This window comes from Nicotiana tomentosiformis, chromosome 2 (genome assembly GCF_000390325.3).
Source record: "Nicotiana tomentosiformis chromosome 2, ASM39032v3, whole genome shotgun sequence".
In the NCBI taxonomy this organism is placed as follows: domain Eukaryota; kingdom Viridiplantae; phylum Streptophyta; class Magnoliopsida; order Solanales; family Solanaceae; genus Nicotiana; species Nicotiana tomentosiformis.
In genome coordinates this window covers 156,289,035-156,304,530 of record NC_090813.1, presented here as the reverse complement: position 1 = coordinate 156,304,530, position 15,496 = coordinate 156,289,035, and positions in this window count along the sequence as shown.

Below are 15,496 nucleotides of genomic sequence, written 5' to 3'. Positions count from 1 at the left end.
TTTTGAAGCTCTAAAATCGCCCAAATGTGTGAAGAATGGGACAAAAATGCCTAAGTCCCGTATTAAATGAAATTCACTGCCTCCAGCGATTTCCGCACCTACAGTCATAGGGCCGCACCTGCTCCCTCGCTTCTGCGGAACTCCCCTGGGCTGGCTGGCGTCGCTTCTGCGGACGGGTTTCCGCTTTTGCGGTCCCGCTTCTGCGGAGGATGGGCCGTGCCTGCGAAACCTGGGCTGCCCTTCCTTGGCTGCTTCTGCGAAGCTTGGCTCGCACCTGTGAGCTCGAACCTGCGGCTGGCCAAGCGCAAGTGCGATTATGACAGCCCTGATGCTTCGGCTGTTGCTCCAAATTCTCATCTTGGTCCGAGCCTCGTCAAATTGACACTCGGGGCCCCAAGGGCCCCGCCTGAATATACCAACAAGTTTGGAATCATATAACGGACTCGCTCAAACTCTCGGAATGCCCAAAACAACATCAAAACTAAGAATCGCATCCCAAAACCAATTGAATCAAACTTAAGAACTTCAAGTTCTTCAATTTACTTCTAATGCGCCGAAATGTACTTAAACTACTCGGAATGACACCAAATTTTGCGTGCAAGTCTTAAATGATATTACAGAACTATTCACGATCTCGAAATTCCATTTGGACCTCGATATCATCAAAACCCGCTCCTAACCAAATTTAAAGAACTTCTAAAACCTTCAAGAACCAACTTGTACTATTAGGTGCCAAAATGCTCCCGGGTCATCCAAAACCCGATTCGAACATACGCCCAAGTCCAAAATCATCATACAAACCTATTAGAACCATCAAATTCTGATTCCGTGGTCGTCTACTCAAAATGTTGACCGAAGTCAAACTTGGCCTTTTAACCCAACCTTAAGGAACCAAATGTTCCGATTTCAACCCGAACCCTTCCAAATCCTGAACTAACCATCCCCGCAAGTCATAAAACAGTAAAAGCATGTACGGGAAGTCTTATTTAGGGGAACGAGATTCTAGAAATTAAAATGACCGGTCGGGTCGTTACATTCTCCACCTCTTAAACAAACGTTCATTCTCGAACGGGTTTACATTCATATCTGAGGTGCTGAATAAATGTGGATATATGCTCCACATGTCCTCCTCGGACTCCCAGGTTGCCTCCTCGACTGGTTGGCCCCTCCACTAAACCTTTACCGCAAAAATCCTCTTGGATCTCAATTGGAAATCCTGTCTAGCAATAATGGCAACTGGCTCCTCCTCATAACCCAAGCTATCATCTAGCTGAATAGTGCTGAAGTCTAACACATGTGATAAGCCGGTGTGATACCTCCAGAACATAGACACGTGAAAAACCGGATGAAGCCCTGATAGGCTGGGAGGTAAAGCAAGCTCATAAGCAACCTCCCCAACCCACCTCAACACCTCAAATGGGCCTATAAACCTTGGGCTCAACTTGCCCTTCTTCCCGAATCTCATAATGCCCTTCATCGGCGAGACCTTCAAGAGAACCTTCTCGCCTACCATAAATGATACATCACGCGACTTCTGATCTGCGTAACTCTTCTGTCTGGACTGTGCTGTGTGAAGTCGCTCTTGAATCAACTTTACCTTTTCTAAGGCATCCTTCACCAAATCAGTACCATATAACTTAGCCTCGCCGGGCTCAAACCACCCGATGGGAGAATGACATTGCCGACCATATAAAGCCTCAAATGGAGCCATCTCGATGTTGGACTGATAACTGTTGTTGTAAGCAAACTCAGCCAAAGGCAAGAACTGATCCCACTATCCCCCGAAGTCAATCAAACATGCTCTGAGCATTTCCTCCAAGATCTGAACTGTCCGCCTTGACTGCCCGTCGGTCTGTGGATGAAACGCAGTGCTGAGCTCTACCCCAACTCACTCTGTATGGCTCTCCAGAAATGTGAAGTGAACTGAGGGCCTCTGTCTGATATTGTGGAAACAGGCACACCGTGCAACCGAACTATCTCCCGAATACAAATCTGAGACAACCTCTCTGAAGTATAAGTAGTTGCAACTGGAATGAAGTGTGCTGACTTGGTCAACAATATACAAACTGCATCGAACTTCCGCAAGGTCCGTGGCAACCCAACTACGAAGTCCACAGTAATGCGCTCTCATTTCCACTCTGGTATAGTCATCTGCTGGAGTAAGCCACCTAGCCTCTGGTGCTCATACTTAACCTGCTGGCAATTTAGGCACCTAGCTGCATACTCAACTATGTCTTTCTTCATCCGCCACCACCAATAATGTTGTCTCAGGTCCCGATACATCTTTGTAGCACCCAGATGAATGGAATATCGAGAACTGTGTGCCTCCTCTAGAATCCTCTCCCTCAAGCCATCGACATTAGGAACACATAGACGACCCTGGAGTCGCAAGACACCATCCTCCCCAATAGAAACCTCCTTGGCAACACCCTGTAGTACCGTCTCTCTGAGAACTGCCAAGTGCGGATCATCAAACTGTCGAGCCTTGATCTGCTCCGATAGTGAAAACTGGGCAATAACACATGCAAGAACTCGGTTGGGCTCTGAAATATCCAACCTCACAAGTCTATTAGCCAAGGACTGAATGTCCAAAGCTAGCGGCCTCTCTTCTGCTGAAATAAATGCCAAGCTACCCATACTCTCTGCCTTCCTGCTCAAGGCATCCGCGACCACGTTCGCCTTGCCCGAATGATAAAGAATGGTGACGTCATAGTCCTTCAGTAACTCAATCCATCTGCACTGCCTCAAATTGAGATCCCTTTGCTTGAACAAGTTCTGCAAACTACAGTGATCAGTGTAAACCTCACAAGGCATCCCATATAGATAATGCCTCCAGATCTTAAGAGCATGAACAATCGCGACCAACTCCAAATCGTGCACAAGATAATTCTTCTCATGGGGCTTTAGCTGACGTGAAGCATATGCAATAACTCGCCCCTCTTGCATCAATACACAACCTAAGCTAACGCGTGAAGCGTCACAATACACAATATACATCCCCGAATTGGAAGGCAACACTAGAACTGGTGTTGTAGTCAAGGCCGTCTTGAGCTTCTGAAAGCTCACCTCACAATCATCGGACCAACAGAACGGAGCACCCTTCTGGGTCAATCTAGTCAAAGGTGCTGCAATGGATGAAAAGCCCTCCACAAACCGGCGATAATACCCTGCTAACCCCAGGAAACTCCGGATCTCAGCTGCGGAAATGGGACGAGGCCAACTCTGAACTGCGTCAATCTTCTTGGGGTCCACCTTAATACCCTCGCCTGATATAACATGCCCCAAGAAGGCCACAGAATCTAACCAAAACTCACACTTGGAGAACTTAGCATACAACTTCTGTTCCCACAAAGTCTGGAGCACTACTCTCAAATGCTGCTCGTGCTCCCCAAGATACGTGAGTAGATCAAGATGTCATCAATGAAGACAATGACGAACAAATCAATATAAGGTCTGAACACCCTGTTCATCAAATCCATAAACTCCGTTGGGGCATTGGTCAAGTCGAAGGACATCACTAGAAACTCATAATGACCATATCTAGTACGGAAAGCAGTCTTCGGAACATCTGAGTCCTGAATTTTCAACTGATGATACCCTGACCTCAAGTCGATCTTAGAGAACACCCTAGCACCCTTCAACAGGTCAACCAAATCATCGATACGCGGCAACAGGTACTTGTTCTTGACGGTAACTTTGTTCAACTGGCAATAATCAATGCACATCCGCATAGTTCCATCTTTTTTCTTCACAAATAACACTGGTGCACCCCAAGGTGATACACTTGGTCTGACAAACTTCTTTGCTAACAACTCTTCAAGTTGCTCCTTCAACTCCTTCAACTCTTTCGAAGCCATACGGTACGGTGGGATAGATATAGGCTGGGTACCCGGAGCCAAGTCAATACAGAATCAATATCACCATCTGGTGGTATGCTTGGAAGGTCAGAAGGAAACACATCGGCGAACTCCCGGACTACTAGCACTGAATCAATCATCAGAGACTCTACGGTGGTATCCCAAACATAGGCTAGATAAGCCAAACAACCCTTCTCGACCATATATCGAGCCTTCAGAAAAGAGATAACCCGACTAGATGTACTGACAGACAAACCCTTCCACTCCAATCTAGGCAACTCTGGCATTGCTAAGGTAACAGTCTTTGCATGGCAATCAAGGATGGCGTGATATGGGGATAACTAGTCCATGCCCAGGATGACCTCAAAGTCGGTCATATCAAGTAACAGAAGGTCTACTCTAGTCTCGTAACCACATAATGTGACCACACAGGACCGATAGATCCGATCCACAACTACAGAATCGCCCACAGGAGTGGACACATAAATAGGAGTACCCAAGGACTCGCGAGGAATATCCAGGAAATTAGCAAACAGAGATGATACATATGAATAGGTAGATCCCGAATCAAATAACACCGAAGCACAACTACCGCAAACAGAAATAATATACGTGATCACGGCATCTGAGGCCATTACATCTGGTCTGGCCGAAAAAGCATAGAATCTAGCTGGAGCACCGGTTGGCTGGCCTCCACCTGACTGAACAATAGCTGGCTGACCTCCCCCTGCCTGGCCTCCACCTCTAGGACGACCCTTACCCGCCTATCCCCTACCTCTGGGCGGTCGGACGGCTGGTGCTGCAATCATGGGCTAATGAACCTGTTGTTCTACCTTGCCCCGAAGTCTGGGACAAATACTCTTCATGTGACCCGGATCTCCACACTCGTAACAACCTCTCGATACCATAGACTACTTCCCCAAAGCCTGACCCTGATGGCCTGAATACCCACTAGAAGAACCCTGGATGGCTGATGGGCGGTATAAACTCTCTGGCATGGCACTAAAATAGGCACTGGAAGAACCCTGATAAGATGGTGGGCGATAAGAACTCTCTGGCATAGCACTAAAACAGGGTCACGCTGGAGCACCCCGAGGAGGTGGTGGTGCTGGATATGTGGGCCTGCTAGGCTGACCCTTCCCAAAACTGACCTCTGCCCCTAGCCGAAGCACCTCTAAACTCTCCAGAGAAATGGGTCCTCTTGTCCTGTTGTATCTGCTCTCTACCCTTCTGGCGGTGGCCCTCAATCCTCCGAGCAATCTCTACTACTAGCTGATAATCAGTACCCATCTCAACCTCCCGGGCCATACTAGCCCGAATATTGGGGTGCAACCCCACAACAAATCTCCGCACTCTCTCTGCATCGGCAGGAAGTATCATAAGTGCGTGGCGAGACAACTCAGAGAATCTTGTCTCATAATCGGTCACTGACATCTTACCCTGCTCGAGCTGCTCGAACTGACCTCGCAACTCTTCCCTCTGAGAGGGTGGAATATACCTGTCCAAGAAAAGCTGTGTAAACTAGTCCCAAGTCATGGGAGGAGAACCCGCTGGTCTGCCAAGAAGATAAGACTGCCACCATCTACGGGCGCTGCCCTCCAACTAGAAGGTAGTGAAATCCACCCCATGGGACTCCAATATCCTCATGTTGTGCAGTCTTTCCCTGCACCGATCAATGAAGTCCTGGGGATCCTCATGCCGCTCACCCCCAAAGATAGGAGGGTGTAGCCTAGTCCATCTATCCAATAGCTTCTGCGGATCGCCTTCCGCAGCTGATCTAGGCTTAGGTGCAACCGTTGCAACTGGCTGGGCTCCGCCCACGGGTAGTGTACCCGGAGTCTGATATACTGCAGCTCCATGCCCCGGAGCCTGGGCAGTAGGGGTCTGTGCTCCCCCTCCCGCCTGAGACGTGGCTGGTTCTGCTGAAAATAAACCAGCCTGAGTCATAGTGTCCATGAACCGCGACATACAGCCCATCACCTCATGAAATCCCGGTGCTAACATGAAATCTACCGGGGTTGGCTCTACGACGGGCACCTCACCCTACTCCTCAATGATGGGATCCTCCACTGGATCCGCTGGTGGTGCTACTAGGGCTGCTCTGGGACGCCCTCGTCCCCTACCTCGGGCCGGTGCACTTCCCTGGTCTCTGCCTCGGATTCTAGCAATGGGGTGAGCAGCTCCTCCCGGGTCTGGAACGCCCGCCGTACGCATCCTCACCATCTCTGAGAGAATAAGAGAAAGGATTTTAGTATACCATCAACTGCACGATAGGAGATGAATAAATAGTAGTTTCCTAACACCCTATAGCCTCTCAAAGATAAGTACAGACGTCTCCGTACCGATCCGCAAGATTTTACGAAGCCTGCCCATAACTTGTGAGACTTACGTGAACCTAGTGCACTGATACTATGTTGTCACGACCCAATTCCATCATAGGCCGTGATGGCGCCCAACATCATTGTTAGGCAAGCCAACACTGATCAAACTAATTATTTCCCATTTAAATAAATTACTAAGTGGATAACATTTCCTCATTTGTTAAAAAGATTTTGAAATTTGCAAATGTGACATAATTAAACGGAAGCAAACGAGTACAAATTGTAATAATGTAAACAAATCAAAAATCATAAGTCTACTAGTGTGTGTGCCAAGACCTGGTGTCACAAGTATGTGGGATATCTAGTAGAATATACAAAAGAACACTAGCTTACTGTCTGAAAGGAAATAGACAAAAAATAAAACATAAGGGAGACTCCAGCTGCTGCAGAACGGCTCGGAAGGCAGCTCACTATGAAGTCTCGAGATGGAGATCAAATATGCGCACCTGACTGGTAACCAGATGCACCTGCCTCAGATACTGTACAATTAAGTACAGAAGCATAGCGTGAGTACATAAATAATATGTACCCAGTAAGTATCGAGTCTAACCTTGAAGAAGTAGTGATGAGGGGCCGACTCCGACACTTACTAAGGGCCAACAATATGATAATATGAAATTCTAATTAAGCAAAATATAATAATATAAAATTCTAATTAAGCATGATATATAACAATAAAACTCAGAACAAGAAATAACTGAACAATTCATCACCATATTTAAGAACCCAAATCACTTCCTTCATTTAAAATAAATAATCTTTCAAATAATGAATTTACACCAATTATAAAAGGGACTTCTAGTTCTACTATCACACACAAAATTCCGTCGAGGACGTTCGGCCCGATCCAACATAAATGTAAATTGTGCACTGCCGAGGGTCGAATGGCATGAACCATATAGGCATCTATTAACCTGCCGAGGCGAACGGCCCGCTCCCATGAGAGTAGTAGAAAGAATTACCCCGCTCGCGGAAGATACTTGTGACGCGGTCAAATATAAATTATCAATAAATCATAACCCTTTCTTGATTCTTTTCAAAATAAAGACAATCCAACTTGAAGCTTTTAAATCCTTAAAATCCTCGACTTAGTTCCATTTGATACAATTAACAAATATAATCAAATAACGGTATCCACAAAGTATGGTGTAAACCTAAAACTACCCGGACATAAACAGGAATAGTAGCTACGTACGGACTCTCGTCACTTCGTGCGTACGTAGCCCCCACAAATAACAACACATATTATTAAAGTTCACCTATGGGGTAAACTCCCTCTTACAAGGTTAGAAAAGAGACTTACCTTGTCTCAAGCCTACTTCCCGATTCAAAAATGCGCTCAGACCTCCAAGTTTGATGCCAAACGACTCGAAACTAGTCAAACATTACATAAATCAATCAATCTATGCTCAAAAGTTCACATCTCCACTATTAGAGCGATTACCCAACCCAAATAGCAAGATTTCTAAAATTCAACCCCGGGCCCACATACCCAAATTCCAGAAATGTTTGAAGAAAGTTGTTACCCATAACCTTAGGAATATAAATATTTTATTTTCACTAAGTTTCATAATCATTTTCGTGGTAAAATCACTTTATTTATTAAACCCCAGGTTTTTCATCTAAACCCATGATTTTTACCAATTTTCATATTGCAATCTATCCATAATCTATGTATTAAACTTACATTAAGGTAGGAATTACTTACCCTCAATAGCGAGGTTGAAGTCTCCCTTTTTGAAGCTCTAAAATCACCCAAATGTGTGAAGAATTGGAGAAAAATGCCTAAGTCCCGTATTAAATGAAGTTCACTGTCTCCAGCGATTTCCGCATCTGCGATCATAGGGCCGCGCGTGCGCCTTCGCTTATGTGGACAAAAGTTCGCTTCTGCGAAACTCCCATGGGCCGGCTGGCGTCGCTTCTGCGGACGGGTTTCCGCTTCTGCGGTCCCGCTTCTGCGGAGGATGGGCCGCACCTGCGGAACCTGGGCTGCATTCCTTGGCCGCTTCTGGGAGGCTTGGCTCGCACATGTGGCTGGCCAAACGCAGGTGCGATTATGACAGCCCTGATGCTTCGGCTGTTGCTCCAAATTCTCATCTTGGTCCGAGCCTCGTCCGATTGACATTCGGGGCCCCCGGGGCCCTGCCCGAACATACCAACAAGTTTGGAATCATAAAACGGACTCGCTCGAACTATCGGAATGCCCGAAACAACATCAAAACTAAGAATCACACTCCAAAACCAATTGAATCAAACTTAAGAACTTCAAGTTCTTTAATTTACTGCCAATGCACCGAAACGTACTTAAACTACTCGGAATGACATCAAATTTTGCGTGCAAGTCTTAAATGACATTATGGAACTATTCCCTGTCTCGGAATTCCATTTGGACCTCGATATCACTAAAACCCGCTCCCAACCAAATTTAAAGAACTTCTAAAACCTTCAATAACCAACTTTCACTATTCGGCGCCAAAACGCTCCCGGGTCATCCAAATCCCGACCCGGATATACGCCCAAGTCCGAAATCATTATACACCTATTGGAACCGTCAAATTCTGATTCCGAGGTTGTCTACGCAAAATGTTGACCGAAGTCAAACTTGGCCTTTTAAGCCAACCTTAAGGAACCAAGTGTTCTGATTTAAACCTGAACCCTTATAAATTCCGAACTAACCATCCTCGCAAGTCATATAATAGTAAAAGCATTTACGGGAAGTCTTATTTAGGGGAATGGGGTTCTAGAAATCAAAACGACAGGTCGGGTCATTACACGATCAGTTGGGACCAATACCAAAATCTGCACAGGAACTGCAGAGTGCAGTATCAGTACAACCTACCCCAAATTACTGGTAAGTGTCGAGCCTAACCTCGACGAAGTAGTGATGAGGCTATGAAAAGACACCTACATAACAAACAGTGCAATTTAACAGTATATGTACAAATATCAGCTAAACATGTACTATTGGGAGAGGGAACATGCTGAGGGGAATACGAGATAGAGAACTACAGTAGAATGGTAACTTGAACAAATAATATACTATGAACCAATAAGAACAAGTAAACACAGTAAAGGAAAAAAATGCACGACATCACCTTTCATGCTTTTACTCTCAACCTCACCATAAAATCAATAGAAATGACACGATATCACCCTTCGTGCATTAACTCTCATAACATGGCACGACGTCACCCTTCATGTATTAACACTCATAATATAGCACGGCATCACCCTTCGTGCATTAACACTCACAATATGGCACGACATTACCCTTCGCGCATTAACACTCACAATATGACACGGCATCACCCTTCGTGCATTAACACTCATAATATGGCACGACATTACCCTTCGTGCATTAACACTCACAATATGGCACGGTGTCACCCTTCATGCATTAACGATCACAATATGGCACGGTATCATCCTTCGTACATTAACACTCTCCCTTACCATAATGCAATGAACAAATAACAACAGGGAGATAGAATAACAAGTACAAGCCTTACTTCAACATTTGGTTATACAATATCAACCTCAACTTCGGAATCAATACTCAATTATCACCAGAAGATCCGTAAACATGATAAGAACGATCAATTTAACAATACTAGTCTAAACATGGATAACATGAACAAATGAAGCTATAATTGCAAGAAACCAAGCCCCGCCCGCATTTTTTAACCCGATTACAACGCATAAGTACTCTTCACCTCACATATACGTTGTTCCCCAACATTTATACATGTAGCAAATAGACAAACAAGTCTTATTCCCTCAAGTCAAGGTTAGACACAACACTTACCTCGCTCCAAAGGCCACTCAATGCTCAATTATTGCTTTTCCTCTAAAATCCACCTCCAAACCACTCGTATCTATCCACAAATGACTCAATAATATCAAATATTGCTAAAGAAATCAATTACAATGCATAAATTTAGATTTCACAAACTTACCCCCCAAAAGTCAAAAATCGACCCCAGGCCCGCTTGGTCAAAACCCGAGGTTCGACCCAAAATCCATTTACCCGTTCAACCCCGAATCCGATTATGTAATCAGTTTCGGAATTCGATCCCAAATTGAGGTCTAAATCCCCAATTTGCAAAAACCCACAATCCTTCTTAAATTCCTAGTTTTCTACCATGAAAGAACAAAGATTAGGGCAAGGAATTTGATGGGTGATGTTAGAAATGGAAGAAAATGAGTTAAAGAGTATAAACCTATGAATTGATGTTGAGTTTTCTCTTCAAAATCGCTCCTAGGCCGAGTTCTAATGGAAGGGTTATGAAATTTTGAGAAAATCCCGCTACTGATCTGTTTTAAGTCAGAGGTGTCAGGCCTTCTTTGTGTTCGCGAAGGGCCTGCCGCATTCGCGATGAGCAGCAGCCCGAGTGGCTTTCACGTTCGTGAGTCCTCCTTCGCATTCGCGAGCCAATGCTCGCGTTCACATAGAAGAATGACTGATCCCTTCCCCAGGTCCCTAAAGCTTCGCGTTCGCGAGAAGCTAGTCGCATTCGCGAAGGGTAAGGCCCCCATTGCTTCGCGTTCGCGACGCAACTACCGCGTTTGCGATTAAGAAAATTACCCTGCCCCAGTTTATTCTTCGCGTTCGTGAGAGTACCTTCGCGAACGCGGAGAAGAAGATACCAGATAACAGCTGAAGCACAAACAAAAACCAGATTTTCTAATTTTCAAATCACTCGTAGCCTATCTGAAACTCGCCCGAGCCCTCGGGGCTCCAAACCAATTAAGCACAGAAGTCCAAAAACCTCATATGAACTTGCTTGCCCAAAAAAAATACCAAAATAATGCCTAGAACTACGAATCGGACACCAAATCAAATGAAATTTTCAAGAAAACTTTAAAACTTCTATTTTCACAACCGAACGTCCGAATCACGTCAAATCAACTCCGTTTCTCACCAAATTCGACAGACAAGTCATAAATATTATAGTGGACCTGTATCGGGCTCCAAAAATAAAATACGGACCCGGAATCAATAAATCCAAACATCCATCGATTCTTAAATATCATAAATCTTTCAAACTTTCAATTTTCAACAAAAATCAATAACGCGGGCTAGGGACCTCTGAATTTGATTCCGGGCATACACCCAGGTCTCAAATTATGATACGGACCCACCGAAACCATTAAAATACGAATCCGGATCCGTTTGCTCTAAATATTGACCAAAGTCAACTTAAATAAATTTCTAAGGCAAAATTTTTATTTTTATCAGTTTTTAACATATAAGCCTTCCGAAAAAATATCCGGTGCACACGCAAATCGAGAAAGGCTAAAATGAGGTTTTTGAGACCTCAAAATACAGAATTAGGTTCTAAATATAAGATAACCTATCGGGTAATCACAGTTAGAGCCCCAATAAATTCAAAATCATACCGGAAAAATTTACGTTGGAGGATATACCATTCCCTAACAAAGACGACTTCATGGGTTTAGAGCTCAAGTCTCAAAATCGTTGATTAAAAATGAAGAAATACTTATCATTGTATCACAAAAGTATATTATTAGATAATATATATTGATGACATACATAATAAACTTTCTTTGTTGAATTGACATAAACAATAAACTTAATTTGAATGTTCCAGTGCTTTTTGTTGGAGAGATGGTGCATTTTAATAGTAAAAATTTGATATTATTTTGCATTATATTAAGGGGAGGAAGTGGCCATGATCTCTTATGAGTTACCATTATCTCAATATCTTGGAAAGTGCCATAGTTCCATGTACTTACTCTTGAATGTTCTTCTCATAATTTAAAATATGACCTTTATTTCTTTCATCCACTCACTCATTATCTACCCTACAATCACTCACTAACTAATGCACCAATCTACTAACACATGGTAACACTACTATTTTATTTACTCTATGGAAGACATTTTACAACTATAAACAAGAGTATTTCTCAATAACGTGGTGTACGCAAAAATGTTATAGAGTGCATGAAAGAGTGAAATTACTATTGTGAAAAAAAAGGGAGTTTTATTTTGTTGAAGGAAGGTATTCCATAGTGTTGGAGCTTTGAACTGATTCACAGTTTCTTCAAAGTTTTTGTCACGACCCAAAATCTGACTAGTCATGATGGTACCTAACCCAACCCGCTAGGTAAGCCAATTATCAAATATCCAATTCCAATAATAATTATTGAAGCAATTTAAGTAAAGAAAAATCTTAATCTTATACATTTCCCAAGAACTGGTAGCACAAATCATTATATTCTAAGAATGGAGTATACAAAGCTGGTATGGAGTAAATACATCATTTGTTCGAAAAGTACATAAACAAAGTTTTATGAATCTAAGGCTACCATGAACAAGTGGCAGCAACAACCGAAACGCAGGTACATCTTCAGATCCATCTCCTAACGAACACAACAACATCAGCATCCAACATCTGTACGCAAGGTGCAGAAGTATAGTATGAGTACAACGGACCCCATGTACTCAATAAGTAACAAACCTAACCTTAGGTTGAAAATAGTGACGAGCTTATACCAAGGTAGGGTCCACACCAATAGCCAACAACAGTCCATAACAACGTAAAGCAAATAATACAAGAAGTAACTTAGAGATAAAAATTCTCAGCAAAATCATGATTTCTAAAAATAGTTCTGCCTTTCAAGTACATCAGTGAAAATCCAAATCGTTTACCGAAGTTGCCAAAAATATGAGTAAGTTTGAAAACAGTAATTTCCCCAAAATCCTTTTAATGATAATTAAGATGTCTCATTTTCTTTTCAGATAACCAGTGTAAAAATAATGTATCACTATGCCCAACCTTCAACATGTGTGAGAAATCATGAATGATGTGATACCGTACAACATGAGGAAAATACATCTATATGCCTGTAAGTTATGTGTGCATGTCAATGCAATGTATCTTAGAGATGAACTCATGTACTCACACTCTCAGAGTACTCAATCTCACTTTCTCACACATTCCACTCATCATGTCCAATCACTCAGTATTGTATATGACCAATCCGGTTCAGGGAAGATCCATCCCGGAATATACACATTAACTGATCATCAGTCACTTAGTACCGAGTAGAGCCAATCCAACCCGTGGAAACTGAAAAATGAATATGACTGAGTATAAATTTTCCATTTAAAACAAATAATTCATAGCAATATGACCTCTGTGGGTCCCAATAATAATGGCACATAGCCTCAACATGATTTTTAATATGATTCTCAGCTAAATTTCTTTAACATATAAAACTGCATAGAAAATGCCAAGATTATTTGACTACAAAATTCCACGAAAATAATTACGTCATAATTTCTATGGTGCATGCCCATACGCCCGTCACCTAGCATGTGCGTCACCTTCAAACAATTCATATAATACATATATTCAGGGTTCATACCCTCAACTCCAAGATTAGAAGAGTTACTTACCTCGAACAAGACGAATCCAAAGTCGAGCAAGCTAAATAATGCTCCAGAATTCCCATTCTGCGCATATAACCTTTTGAACTGCTCGAATCTAGGCAAAATAAATTTGATTCAGTCCACACAATTATAGAAATTAATTCCATATCAAAATACTAATATCTTCCCACAAAATCCGAAATTACACTCCAAAAATCGCCCGTAGGGCCCACGTCTCGGAATCCGACGAAACTCACAAAATCCGACAACTCATCCAATTACAAGTTCAACCATACCAATTTCACTCAATTCCGACTCCAAATCGATGTTCAAAACTCAAAAATTTGTATTATGAACTTTAGACCAACACCCCCAATTTCCTCTTTAAATTCATCAATTAATTGCTAAAAATGAAGATAGATTCATGGAATATAATCACAAGGGAGTCAAGAACACTCACCCCAAGTTGTGTGAAAACATTCCTCTCCAAAGTTGCCAAAATCGAGCTTCAAAATCCGAAAATGGTGAAAAATCACGAACCCTCGAACTTAAAGGATTCTGCCCAGCACTTTCGCAGATGCGGACAAGAGGTCGCACGTGTGACCCACGCTTATATGGAAAACAACTCACTTCTGTGAGAATAGCTTGGCCAGCCCAGATCGCTTCTGCGATGCCTAGGACCGCACCTGCGGTCACGCTTTTGCGCAACAGGCACCGCACCTGCGATGACCCTCGCTTCTGCGACCATCGCACATGCGAGACCATTTCCGCATGTGCAAAAACACCAGAACCAGCAGCCTTCAATAATGCAATAAGCAACGAAATTAATTCGAACCTCGTCCGAAACTCACCCGAGCCACTCGGGACCCCGACCAATTATACCGACAAGTCCCATAACATAACACGGACCTACTCGAGGCCTAAAATCACATCAAACAACATCAAAATGACGAATCACACCTCAAATCAAAATCTATGAACTTTGAACTTTCAAATTCTATATCTTGTGTCGAAACACATCAAATCAATCCGGAATGACTTCAAATTTCGCACATAAGTCACATTTCACATTACGGACCTATTCCAATTTTCAGAATCGGATTTCGACCCTGATATCAAAAAGTCAACCGCCGGTCAAACTTTCCAAAAATTCAACTTTCGTCATTTCAAGCCTAATTCTACTACGGACCTCCAAAAAAATTCCCAGACACGCTCTTAAATCCAAAATTACCATACGGAGCTACTGGAATCATCAGAATTCGATTCCGAGGTCGTTTACACATTGATCAATATCCGGTCGTCTTTTTCAACTTAAGCTTTCCATTATGAGACTAAGTGTCTCAATTCATTCTGAAATCCTTCTGGACCTGAACCAATTACCCCAGCAAGTCATACAATAATTGAAAAGCATAAATTTAGCAGTAAATAGGGGAACGGGTGTAACGACCCGTTCGGTTATTTTGAGTATTACAACCTCATTTCCCTATTTACTGCTCAATTTATGCTTTATATTTGTTATATGACTTGTCGGGGTGATTAGTTTAGATCCGGTGAGGTTTGGAATGAATTGGAACATTTGTTCCAAGGTTTAAAGCTTAAGTTTAAATAGTGTCCGAATGTCGATTTATGTGTAAACGACCTCGGAATAGAGTTTTGACGATTCCAACGGCTCTGTATGGTGATTTTAAACTTAGGAGCGTGTCCGGAATTGTTTTTTGAAATCCGTAGTGAAATTTGGCCTGAAATGGCAAAAGTTGAATTTTTGGGAAGTTTGACCGGGGAGTTGACTTTTTGATATCGGGGTCGAAATCTAATTCTGAAAATTTTCATAGTTCCATTATGTCATTTATGACTTGTGT